The sequence below is a fragment of the Carassius auratus genome, unplaced genomic scaffold (genome assembly GCF_003368295.1).
Source record: "Carassius auratus strain Wakin unplaced genomic scaffold, ASM336829v1 scaf_tig00216597, whole genome shotgun sequence".
Taxonomy (NCBI): Eukaryota; Metazoa; Chordata; class Actinopteri; order Cypriniformes; family Cyprinidae; genus Carassius; species Carassius auratus.
This window is the reverse complement of record NW_020528654.1, coordinates 567,143-579,999: the sequence shown is the minus strand read 5'-3', so window position 1 is coordinate 579,999 and position 12,857 is coordinate 567,143. Positions and strand designations below refer to the sequence as shown.

The 12,857-nt window shown below is 42.3% G+C and overlaps 1 protein-coding gene and 1 long non-coding RNA gene across 27 annotated transcripts in view; one reads left to right on the top strand and one right to left on the bottom strand.

Annotated features, from left to right (window-relative positions):
* LOC113098631 (collagen alpha-1(XXV) chain-like) overlaps positions 1 to 12,857 on the bottom strand; it is a 564,810-nt gene that overhangs the window by 154,737 nt on the left and 397,216 nt on the right. The gene's annotated exons all lie outside the window — the stretch shown is intronic.
* On the top strand, positions 9,917 to 12,614 carry LOC113098633 (uncharacterized). The gene is made up of 3 exons (XR_003289122.1): positions 9,917 to 10,354; positions 11,216 to 11,425; positions 11,712 to 12,614. It is a non-coding gene; the product is annotated as an uncharacterized LOC113098633 (long non-coding RNA).

Below are 12,857 nucleotides of genomic sequence, written 5' to 3'. Positions count from 1 at the left end.
AGCCACAGTTGACCCTCCAGAGTCTTTTTCACTTCTGTTAAATGGATAGTTCATCTAAAATTGAAAATTGTCATAATTTATTCAAAAATTAGCTACCACTGTGTTAATGACTTGATGAACCACTGAAACGATTTTGGAGACATTCTTTTTTGGTAAAAATTTGTACATAGTGTTGCTTTAAGGACATTTGTATGGTGGCTTTTAATCATGCGTCAAATAGTGAACTGCATACTTTATGCAGATTTGCATTTACATATCACCAGCAGTAAATATTGTGCTAGTACTAGTACTGAACTACAAGCAGCAAGACAGTTGCAAGCCTTTGATTAGAGTTATTTAAAGCTTTTGATGGGACAGTTAGGTTCTAGAGATGTGGTGACAACAGCTGTGCAGAGGGGGCCCAATTAGATTTTTTTGTCATGGGGCCAAAAATTCCTGGCAGCGCCCCTGGGTGCGCCGATCACGATCGGCCGATCGTTATGCGCATCTCGTCAGTAAAGCTGGTTCTCTAATCAGTGGTAAATTCCAATCATAAGTTATTTCACATAGAGCTGCTATTACTACATAGAGTCTTTGTTAACTTAGAAGCTGCTCAAATCCACATTCATTTTCAGCGTTTATTTGCGCATCTTCTCAGTTAAAAACGGCTCTGTGTAGTAACAGCTGCTCTATGTGAAATCACACACATGATGGAACTTACCGCTGATTAGAGAACCAGCTTTACTGACGAGATGCGCATTAACGACTGGCCAATATTGATTGGCACACCCCTAAACTTTGCATAACAGACTTAAAACTGCCATAACTATCTACTAAAAAAAAAACTACATTTAAACATGTTTTTAAAATAATAGCAATTCCACCACCCTTCCTTGACTTTCTGGGGCAGGTGAAAAAAACACAGTTCATGGGAGTAAGTGAAAAGGGGCTAAAATCATTTTCAGTTAGCCAAGTTTCGGTAATAAACATGAAATCGCTATGGGGAACACCTCGTCTTGACCCGTGTCTGAAGAATACATTGAAAAAAAGTCATCTTTCTCTGTATATCATGGCGACTACTAGCAAGCATTTAGACAATGTGTGCATCCGTGTCGGCGTTATTTGACACCGGATGACACATGCAATCTTTGCATCATTTGTTTGGGTGAAGAGCATACACGCAATGTCTTTGAGGAGGCAATATGCGTGCATCGTGTGCATTTTTTCAATGAAAAAAGCTCAGTTCTTGTTCGTCGCTCTTTCTGAAAAAAAAGGAAAAAAGGCAGCCATCTGCTTCCCGCGAGAAGGAGAATGAGCTCGTGAGAATACAGGTAGATCTGTCTGAATGGTTTAAAGTGGGACTTTCCCTTTCACGCTCGTAATGGCGGCGGACGAGAGAAAGCCTTGGGAGGATGATGTTATATCTTTAACACTTTCTGATACTGGGATAAGTGCTCTGTGGGGTTTTTAACCAGGAAAAGCAGAAGATATTTGAAGATAGTTAAGAAGCTGAAGCTGAGCCTTCTCAATTCGCCTGCCCTGCATATGAAGAGCTGTTGGAGGTTATGGAGGTTATACGCCATGGCAAAGTTGGACTTGCCATAAAAGTGTGTTAACAAGGTGATGCTGTGAGGCCAAAAAAAAAAAAAACCTTGATGATCGTTATCATCCTGACCATAGCCCTCCAGCTAAGGTGAGCCTTCCTTTTCTGCATGATCTCCATTCAGAGATCAAAAAGAAATGAAAGAGGTAATTTTCTTCTCACATCCATCGGTTTTGGCATAAGATTTGTGCCAACATCGAGGTGATGGCCGAAAACGGCTATGAGAGGATGCCCCCTGTAGAAAGAGCTTTCTTTCTGCAGGGGAGACATCCTCTCTTAATCTCCATCCTTGCCATCTAATCCCATTCAAGAATTACATTTGGCTTAAATGACAAGGCATACACAGCGGGAGGTCAGGCTGTGGCTTTATTACACATGATGGTGGTGCTTCAAGCATATCAGACTGATCTGCTAAGAGACCTGGATAGAGGTGAGGGTCTTTCTCCTAATCAGGTAGCCAAGCTGCGCCGCACCATGGATATCTCTCCATGCTAAGAAAAGGCTTTCTTCTCGATGCTCAGGTTTCACCTTTTGAACTTTTTGGTATTTCCATTGAGACGGTGATGGAGAGGTTCAGGGAGACGAAGGTGCGCTCCACTGCTTTCAGATCCTTCGTCCCACGAAGGTCAAGGCGTGTCTCAATCTGAGGATCAAAGACAGGCACAGAAGGCTAGTGTCGCGACTCGCGCTCCGCCCTCACCTGTGGGCAGGGATAAAAGGAATCGTGGATCACAAAGAGGTAAGCAAAACCTAAGGGATGTGATCCAGATGAGGCAGCGTTCAGGAGGGTGGGTGAGTATGTAACCCTTTCTGTATATACGTATGTGTATTACATTGCTGGTGGTTATGTGTCTACTAATAAACTCTTCAAGTTTCCTTTGCAGTGCTCAGTAACAGTGTTTACTAAACACTCGCCAGCACCAGCCATCCGGCTTCATGTTCTGGTATTAGGCGACTGAGATCACAGGTTTCTGTGAGAATCTCCTTGATCATCAGGCCTGGCACAGCACTGCAGGGAATTTCATAAATGTCTGGCCAGGTCACCGTGAGGGGTCTCCTGGCCGCTTAGTTGTGCTGTCGCATCCAGCGGGAAGTGGAGGTGGCAGTTACAGAAGTCTTCTTGTATATGCTGCTCAGGGTGATGCTCCGCTCACCAGAGATTTGTAAAATTTGAGCTTGCCTCTACCGTGCAGTTCAGCGCCTCTGCGATGCTTAGGAACTATTAGGTACACAAGCTAAGCTCTCTGTGATTTCTGAAAACCACATGGTGGTCAGTGTGCACGTGAACACTTTGCGCACTTTCTGAAGTCCTGTTCAATAAGGGTTACGCACTCCGCCTCGTTCCCTTTCTTGAGATGATTAGACCTTGGTTCCTAAGGCTCCATTTAGCCAGTCTGTATTTGTTTATACATTTCAAGCATTGCTTTCCTCAACATGAGGGGGTATGTGGGCGATTCTCGTGGTAGTTTAAAAGCGCCCCCCTTTTCCAAGAAGAGTCGCCTATGAGCGTGCTACTCTGAGCTCGGAGTTCTCCTCTCATATGAGACTGAGTTCTCAGTTTTTTCCCCAGAGCGCTCTAGTATTATTTCCACAGATCGAGTTGATGATTCTCAAACATACTGTTTTGAGATGCACCATTCCATCTATGAGCTGCTCTGTCAGAGTGCCACGAGAGCCTCTCCTTAGAACAGTATTTGAAAATCCATGCTATGGTAAATGTGCACGTGAAGTCTTTGCACACTTTTCTGAAATTCACACTGTGGTAAGTTTGCATGCTAGTATTCTGCATTCTTTCTAAAATCCTATATGTTGTTGGCTTTGCACGGTTGCTTCGTGCCCTTTCTTGAGTTGGTAAAAGCCCCATTCATCTTGGGCGCCACTCCACCTATGGATCCTCAAATACCTATCTAAACAGGGTGTTGCTACTAGAGATCTGTTGAGACAGATTTTTCAGCAAGCTTATGCGAAAGCTAGCAGTAGCCCCTGTGTGACAGACAAGACTTGTATATTGTATAAAATTATGTATAAAATGCTAGGGTCTTAGCCATATGCCTTTAATGGATTTTTTCCTGATTCCAAGCCTTCAGCTCTACTGCGGGCCATGGCCTTAACAATTAAGTTAGGTATGTAGCATAGGCCTTTGGCCGTAAGGCGTACTGTCACAGACAGCCATCTAAACGTCCCAGGGTCAACTCCCATGGAAACGGTAGAGTTGGTACTTAGTGTTCGCCATGATTCTGAACTGCACTCCCCTCAGCATAACGGCGTGGGTATATACAGTTCCCCATAGCAACTCCTAGAGGACGCAGTCCGAAGTTTCCTTGAAAGGGTCTCTGGTGACGTCTCAGGTTACGTATGTAACCATGGTTCCCTGAGTAGGGAAAGAGACACTGCGTCCTCTAGCTCCCTGCCATGCTTCAGATGCAAGCTTCAGATGAAGAAGTGAATGACGTGTTCTCCCAGTGCCTGTTTATAGTTGCGCCGGTAGTGACGTCAGATGCTGTCGCCTGCCAACATGTTGGTGTTTTTTCAATGTATACTTCAGACACAGGTCACGACATGGTGTTCCCCATAGCGACCCCTAAAGGACACAGTGTCTCGTTCCCTACTCAGGGAACCATGGTTACATTCGTAACCGGAGACATTTTTGTTGTTGTTTAGTAAACATGTTTTGTTCACTACTGATCTTGCATTAATCAGGGCTGATTTTAAAGACACTGTTTTATTGTCTTGCTCTTTCATAGAGTACGATAACAATTTAGAGACAGAAGATAATAGGTATTTAAATCTCGCTGAGATGTTTTATGATGATGAGTCAGTCTGACAGTGGGCAATATACTAGGTATAGGTTCCGATGTGGTAATGATAGTTTTCCGCGATGGATAAACATATAGTGAGAGGCGGATAATCCCCAGATCAGGTGCCAGGCGAGTTTCAGAGCTTTGTTCATGTGTACAAGTTCTGAAGTTGATGATGATGGTGTGAGATACATTGACACTGGAATATCGTTCACTATTCCAGGTTAAGATAGACCATAAAGTTGACAACAAAGCTCAGTGAACGTGGAAAAAGATCATAGTTCAGTCACTCACTAAATCTGACACAATTTAATTAAATCCAAGGGAAGTACACTGTGAGAATGCCTGAGGACAGCATTTCTAATTTTAATCCACAACACAGTTAAGATGTGATGACATGTCTACTAAGCATGATGGTACTGAACAAATAATACCAGACATAGTGAAAACCACGTTAGCCTAGCCTGAACATCACACCACAGAACCAGTAAATTCACTGGGAAACAGCACACCCAAATAGCAAGCAGTTAAGAAACAGCACAACTGACAAAATGAATGGCAACTCACCCAGCCAATGAACCTGATGCCATGGAAGATGTAGCAAGGCAGAAAGCTTGCAGTGGCCTGGTGACAAAACTTAAGGTACCAAAGTTTGCTTGTAACAGTTGTCAAGTCCAAAGACGAGTCCAAAAAGCCAACAATAAGAGGTGGAGTAATGGAACAAAAAATAGAATAAGAAGAGTCCAGCAGAGGGGTGGGAATGTACAGGAAAAGTACATTCTTGCACGTCTTCTCATTAGCTCAACAGTCCATATAGCATAGTAATGGACTGACAAACATTTTGGCCCCATTCACACTGCAAGTCTTAATGCTCAATTCTGATAGAGCAATTATGACTGAAAACGAATTTGTCTCGCCATCTATATCCAGGCTGTCTTCTTCACCTGCTTTGTAGCTATCCAGCAGCTCCAACAGCTGATAGCTGGGTTTATCATTTGCTTCTTTACATTTACTTTAAGACTCTACACCTTCCTTTGGCACTGCAGCCACGTTCTCCTGTGTCCATGTTCTTCCATTTTGTGTGCAATTAAAAAAAAAAAAAATAGTGGTTACGGTAGGATCCTTCTAGTTTAGTTGAATTGAAGTATCTCCCCATATAATAATTAGGTCTAACACCTCACTGTCCCTCCATTGACTCACTCCATCGCTGTTCTCCATATCTAGTCAAGTTTTTAAAGGTCCCCTTCTTCGTGATCTCATGTTTTAAACTTTAGTTAAGTGTGTAATGTTTTTGTTAGAGTATAAATGATATCTGTAAAATTCTGAAGCTCAAAGTTCAATGCCAAGCGAGATATTTTATTTAACAGAATTTGCCTACAAAAAAACGTTTGGACTACATCCCTCTAGTTCCTGCAGTAATGACGTCACTAAAACAGTTTTTTGACTAACCTCCGCCCACATGAATTCACAAAAAGGGGGGCGTGGTCTTGTTGCACTCCAATGGAGAAGAGGAAGAGCTGCGTTTGTGTTTGCCATGTCATTGAAATGCTGTTATTTTCATCTCGGAGTCCAATCATCTTTGTTGGCCTTCCCAGGGATGCTGTACTTGGAGATTAATGGTTACAATTTATGTTTAACTTGGTTCCCGAAAATTATAATCCACATGTAAAACTATGTGCAGCACATTTTGCTGAGGACAGCTTGCTGAGGACAACTTCCTCAATCTCAATCAGTTTGATGCCGGATTCGCACAAAGATTATTCTTTCAAGTTCCCTCTTGGTCTGTAGAAGGCGTTGTTTATGGACCACAACCGGTAAGTGTTTTTTATTATTTAAGTTGGTGCATTTAACAGTTTCTGTAACTTATTACACAAAGGGCAACGCTGTTTAGCTTTGTTAACTAGATGTTATGGCTGTGCAAAAAAACGAATGCGATTTTCATGTGCATCTCGTCAGTAAAAATGCTCCTGTGATTATAAGTACATCTCCAGCACATGCTCCTGCACACTTGCTTCTCAAAACTAGCCCAATCACGTGTTTCCAGGAGGGCCGCGTGCTCTAAGCTTCTGTCGAATCAAAACATAGGAACCGCTGACACAATCAGAACTCGCTACGTATTTCTGAAGGAGGGACTTAATAGAACAAGGAAGTCATCAGCCCGTTTTTATGACAGTGAAAACAGCGGTATACAGATAGGTAAATTGTGTGAAAAATACTGTTTTTTTTAGACGCGAAACATGAACACGTTATATTGCACACTGTAAACACAATCAAAGCTTCAAAAAAGCGTGAAAAAGGAGACCTTTAATGTTACTGTCTGTGTCTGTTGTGTCTAGGGCTAAATTGCCGGCTCATAACAAATGTCGATGTAGATTGACATAATAGTCGCATCAAATCCGCCTTGGTTGTTCACACTGCGGTCGCATTGAAAAAAATCTGATCTGGGTCTGATTCAGGACCACATATGTATGTGGTCTAAATCTGATTGGAAAAAAATTCAGATCTGGGCAAGATTTGAGAGTTCACACTCCCTCTGAAGTCATTTGACCCCCTTTGTTAATACACTTTTCAGTGATTCTGAGATTGGAACATTGATGAATCATGATAAAATTCAAACTGGCTCTAAAAATTCATGTTCAAAATTATTCAACCCCCTTTGTGCAGAATCCTTTTTTCTTTAAAATCACCAATAAACGCTGTCTGTAAGTGATTAGAAGCTTCTGTCACCTCTCTACTACAGTTTTGGCCCATTCCACACCTGGAAAAGCTTTCAGATCACTGATAATCTTTGGTTTTCACATTGCCACTGCTTTCTTCAAATTCAACCAGATATTTGCAATGAGAATTAAGCCTGGAGACTGAAAAGGTCACTCAAGTACATTATATGACTGATCTCTGAACCAAGTAGTAGTAGATTTGGATGTGTACTTTGGGATGACTGGCCTGCAGGAAAGTCCATTGATCATCAGCTTCAGTCTTTACAACAAAGGCATCACAATTCTTGTCAAAATGGCCTGATACTTCAAAGAATCCATGATTTCCTTCATACAGTCATGATTTCCACTTCCTGCTACAGTAAAGAAACCCCATAACAGGACTGATCCACCTCCAAGTTTGACGATGGAGATGGTGTTCTCCTGCTTATGAGCTTTGCCTGTTTTGCAGCAGACATACCACTGATCCATGGGTCCAAAAAGTTCCAGTTTGGTCACATCACTCCATAAAACATTCCTCCAGAGCCCTACAGGTCTACACAAATGAATTTTATCAAGTTCAAGTCTGCCTTTTGTTCTTCTTGATCAAGAGTGGTATTCTGCAAGATGTCTCAACATGAAGGCCATACTTGTCTAGTGTTCTTCTTATACACTACATTGAAATGGTTTCCCTCCTTTCATCGGGTCATCTTGCAAGTCTTTGGCTGTACATTGCAGGTTTTTCTCAGTTGCTCTGATTAAACGTTTTATGATATTGTGCTTTTTCTTCAACACCCTCAAAAGGTTTTCTGGTAAAACACACTTTAAACTTAGGGAATAAGGCTGAGAGCTGTGTCTCTAGGAACTTTCAATGTCTTGGAAATAATCAAATAGCCTTAGTATTTCTAAAGTAATACAATATTTATTCTCTTTAGCATTTTTGAGATCTCTGTTGACATTTTTGCTACTCAACTTCAACACATGCATGGGCTAAATCTATGCGTATCAGCTCAAGCTAATTCTGTTTTTAATAGAGTTTCTAAAGGCTTAATTGTGTTTTGAGACAAGTTTCATTTGAGTTTCATTCCCCATCATGCAAATAAGTGATTTAAAAACAGCAATGTTGAATAGGGGTTGAATAATTATGACATAGCAGTATTATTAAAAAATCTTGTAACTCAAAAATATTACATTATATATTGACAATATCACTTTTAATATGCCAGTGAACTGTTATAGATGCAATTTTTATTTTATCCTAGATCTTCAGAAAAGCTTGTATTTGTAAACTACTGCAGTCTCTGAGGGGTTGAGTAATTTTGATTGCAACTGTATCTTGTGTGTATAGGGCTTATATGTGGATATGAAGCAGCAATACAGGAGACCTATATTTCCTGTATATGCACATATATGCACCTCACTTTTGCCTATGTGTGGCATATATACGCATATATTGAGTATGGTCAATAGCCGCTTTTCCACTGTCGGGCCAGTGGGAGCCAGTGTTTTATACAGGCGGCCGGTGCTAATAGCCTCGACCTGTATCACCAAAGCCAAAACAGCACTGCGTTTACACATTTGGGCCAGAAGCTCATCTGGGCTTCACTAAAACCCACCCTTTACATGCCTCTCAAGAACAATGTCTGCAACCCCATCATTTCACCAACAAAGAGAAGTTATCAGAAAGCTTATAAGAAATAAGTCACTGGAACTAGCACAATCACAAAATGAACACGATAAAAGCTAACGAGACTTATGACAGATAAAATGTTAAATAAATACACGATTGTGATAGAGAATAAGAAGCTGACGTCTGATTTCTTCAAGTAGCCACATTTACCATGTTAACTGTGTGTAACAAAGTTCGTGTAGGAAGGAAGACGGCAGGGTCGGCTGTGACTAATGACTGCTTTATTTATAAATTCAAAACAAAAAGTGGGCAAAACATGCACCAACAAAAGACAAAACAATCAACATCAACTCATTCGAAATGTAGCAGACAGCAGTCTTTCTCTCTCTCTCCCGCTCCTGTTTCTCTTGGTGTTTTATACTTTATCTACGCCAATAACTGCAACAAGAGACAGGGGTTCATTATTTGCGCTTAACCCACTCACTCACCACACATCTCCTGACGCTTTGCCCCGCTGCAGGGTTCGCTAAACCACGCCCCCCCCTTGCCACATACCCCCACCGCCCAACTCAGGCCGGGGAGAGGAAATCGGCCACAGCCATCTGAACACCCGGCCTGTGGACCACCTTGAACTTAAAAGACTGTAAAGCTAGATACCAACGAGTGATCCGTGTGTTGGTATCCTTCATGTGGTGAAACCACTGCAGGGCAGCGTGGTCCGAACAGAGGGTGAATTCCTGTCCCAGGAGGTAATAGCGGAGGGTGAGGACGGCCCATCAATCAGGAGAGTGAAGCAAGAGCAGCCTTCACCTGGCTAAACGCCTGCTGGCATGGCTCCGTCCACTGAACCGTATCTGGTGCTTCCTTTTTAGTGAGATCAGTCAATGGGCTGGTGAGGTCCGAATAATTAGGCACAAACGTTCTATAATATCCCGCCCAAGAACTGTCTCACCTCTGTGGTGGAAAAATTCATTTAACAATGCTTCTGTATACCCATATAAGCATGTTTTTTCTTTGAATTGTTGTGTGAATTTTTATGGCCTAATAGTAATGGCAAACAGGTGATTCACGGAGACGTGTGGGCTCAGAGGGATGACACCTGGGGGGGAAACAGATGTCTGAGCATGACCTGAGAGGGTCATTGAGCCATATAGTGGGGGGACAATGCCTGGGGATGACCTGAGGGGGTCATCTAAGTCCTAAATGTGTGAGAAAACAGCCCATAGAGAGTGTTCCTTGTTTTGTGTGGAAATTTACAGCTGCTAAGACTTGTAACCTTGACGCAGCAAAGGGATATAAGGTGGAGGACTGCCCTCTTCCTGTGTCAGTTTCACTCTGCAGGAACTCAGTGTTGCTGTATGATGGTCTGACTGTCTGAAAAGCTTTCTTTTTAATTATACCTGAGAATTAGTCTGTCTCCTATGCTGATGAGAGTTGATTTAAATTTTGTCACGGCAATTTGGTGTCAGAACGTGGGATTCCTTGGATGTGTCTTCTGGACCTGTGAGCAGAGGGTGACTGGCCAATCCTGAACAATAGAAGTTCAGCCCTAACCCCGATTAGATTTGAGGGAGAAAGGGACCAAACGCCGAGGCCCGGAGGAGACACCACTGGAATCAGGAAAGAACCTGAGTGGCAACAGAACTCTAGGGTAAGAGACAGTTCATGGTATTCTAAATTCTTTTTTTTTTCTTTTTTTTCTAAGGATTAAAATAGAAAAGGGAGGAACCATAGTGGTGGGTCCTTCTCCGTGGGAAGCACAATCTGGGTGATTCCAGGGGAATCGGATTGTGAGAATACTGCAGCACAGTTAATAATTTCTAAGGGGAATTGAAACTGCTGCAACTGGCGTGATCGTAAATTGAGTTAAAAATTGAGATCAACGTGATCCAGATATTTCGAAGCGATAAGCTGAGATCACGTGCGAGCGGTTAACATATTTCTAAGAGGGGAAGTGAGACTGTGTAAGTATTGGCTCTCCAACTTGGGCAGAGGAAGTCAGATCTGTTGGAGACGTCTGACAGATTATAGGCACGCCGAAGGAAGAGGTATCCACAGAGAAGGAAACCAGCAGATATGGGAAAGTCTCATAGCAAGCTCGTTGAATATGAGACACCGGTGTTTAGGAAAATTAAAAAAAGTGTATGGCCAAAAATGCATGCAAGATCTGGGGAAATTAATTAAATACCATGGTTTTCCAAAAGAGGGAACGCTGAGTGTTAAAAAATTAAAAGCTGTGAAGGAATCAGTAGAAGAGGGAAGCAAGAGACAGAAAGGTTGTTGTGCGAGACATATGTGTGAGAAATTTGAACGAACTGTGAATTGTTGGATAGCGGAAGCAGATAGGAGAAAAAGGAGAGTGATGCAGAAATAATTAGCAAGTAGAAAGGAGGAAAAGAAAGTTGAAGAATGTGAAGAAAGTGTAAATGCCTCACATAGACCTACTAACCGCTTTTATGTTTGTGTTTCTAAACATGTACCTCCGCTCTATACAAATTTTCCCGTGATCGAGGTGCAAGCCGCGAAAATGGACCCTGACCTCGACTGCTCTCCGCCAAGAAGACCAACAGCACCGTGGTCAGATCCAGAACGTAGACAAGAAACAGAGGAAGACCCAGAAATCATTCCTGAAAACCGCAACGAAGAAATTGAAGAGGAAATAGTGCGCAGAGCACCCCCGACAAAGAAAAGACAAACAAGACAAACAGCGAAAAAAGAAAATGTGAGTATAACAGCTCCATTGATTGAAGTTTTTGGTCCTGATGGGCCTGTTATCCCATCCTGATGGACCTGTTAACCATGGTTTTACTACAAATAAAACCAAAAAACCATGGTTACTATAGTTAAACCATGGTAACCACAAAATAACCACGGTTTTGCTATATTAACCATAGTTTAACCATGGTATTTGTAGTAAATCTGTGGTTATATAAATGGTGGTCAACACGCCAAAAAACCATGGGTTACTACATTTTTACTATAATAAAACCATGGTTATTTTTCGTAAGGGATGGTCTTTAGACCGTGGACTATAGCGGACATGAAGGAAGTGATGGCTCACTTGCCGAGCCCTGATGAAGCAGGTGATAACTTTTCTACTGAATTAGTCACCTTCTGCCAATAATTAAGCCCTACCATGTCAAACTGAGAAGGCTGTTGGCAGTGAAACTAGGGGCTACGAGCTGGCATGAAGTGAGTGGAGAGCTGCAGAAAGAAGACTGTCGGAGAGGACACTGTGAATGGAAAAGTGGCTATCTGCTGTTTTAGCACGAAGAAGGCGAAGAAGGAAAGAGTTAAAGCCAAGGCCAACATAGAGTGGCAGCTGGCGTTAGTGCAAGCAGTGTTGAAGCCAGGGGGCTATTCTGCGCAGCGAAATCAGCAATCGAAAGGGGGAAGATGGAAAAGAGGAGGAGGAAGATATCCGAATGAAACTGAAACTCTGAAAGATGGGGTTGTCGGATCTGCAAGACTGATGAACATACGACATTCAAGTGTACCAGATGCAGACTGTACAAAAAGGATGGTCATTGGGCGAAGGATTGCTCAGAGAACCGGCGAAATCAACAAGCAGACTGAAGCGAGGGAGACGGAGAGCAGAGAGGAGGGGTCCAGGGCGAGCAACCAACGGTCACAAGTCAGGAAAGTGAAAATTTTCTAACCACAAACACACACACATACACTGATGTACTTTCTGCTATCTGCAATGAAGAAAAAAGCTTGCTTTCCTTTGTGTATGTCTGATTCTGTTAATGCACATCCCGATAAATGTGCGATAATGTATAAGAGTGAAGCCTTTATGAAAATGCCTAAATATCCTATGCTAGTAGAGGGGATATTGATTGAGTTTTTAGCTGATATATATATTTCAGGGGAGAGATTTATTGTGTAAACTAAATTTGACACTGATTGCAGACTCTGGGGGTGTCCGAGTGACAGAGAAAGAGCAGATTTGCTGTCTGCAAGCAGAACCAAAATGGGGATATGAATGGCACATCATAAATTCTGATTGGGCTGGAATGATGTTTGAACTGGCTAAAAATCGAACAAAACCATTTGCAAGAGAAATCATGTTGCCTGACAAATTGCATTGCACGTCACATGTTATAGTACAACGAGATGACCAGTATGAAAAAGACTCGTTTGAGGGAGGAAAA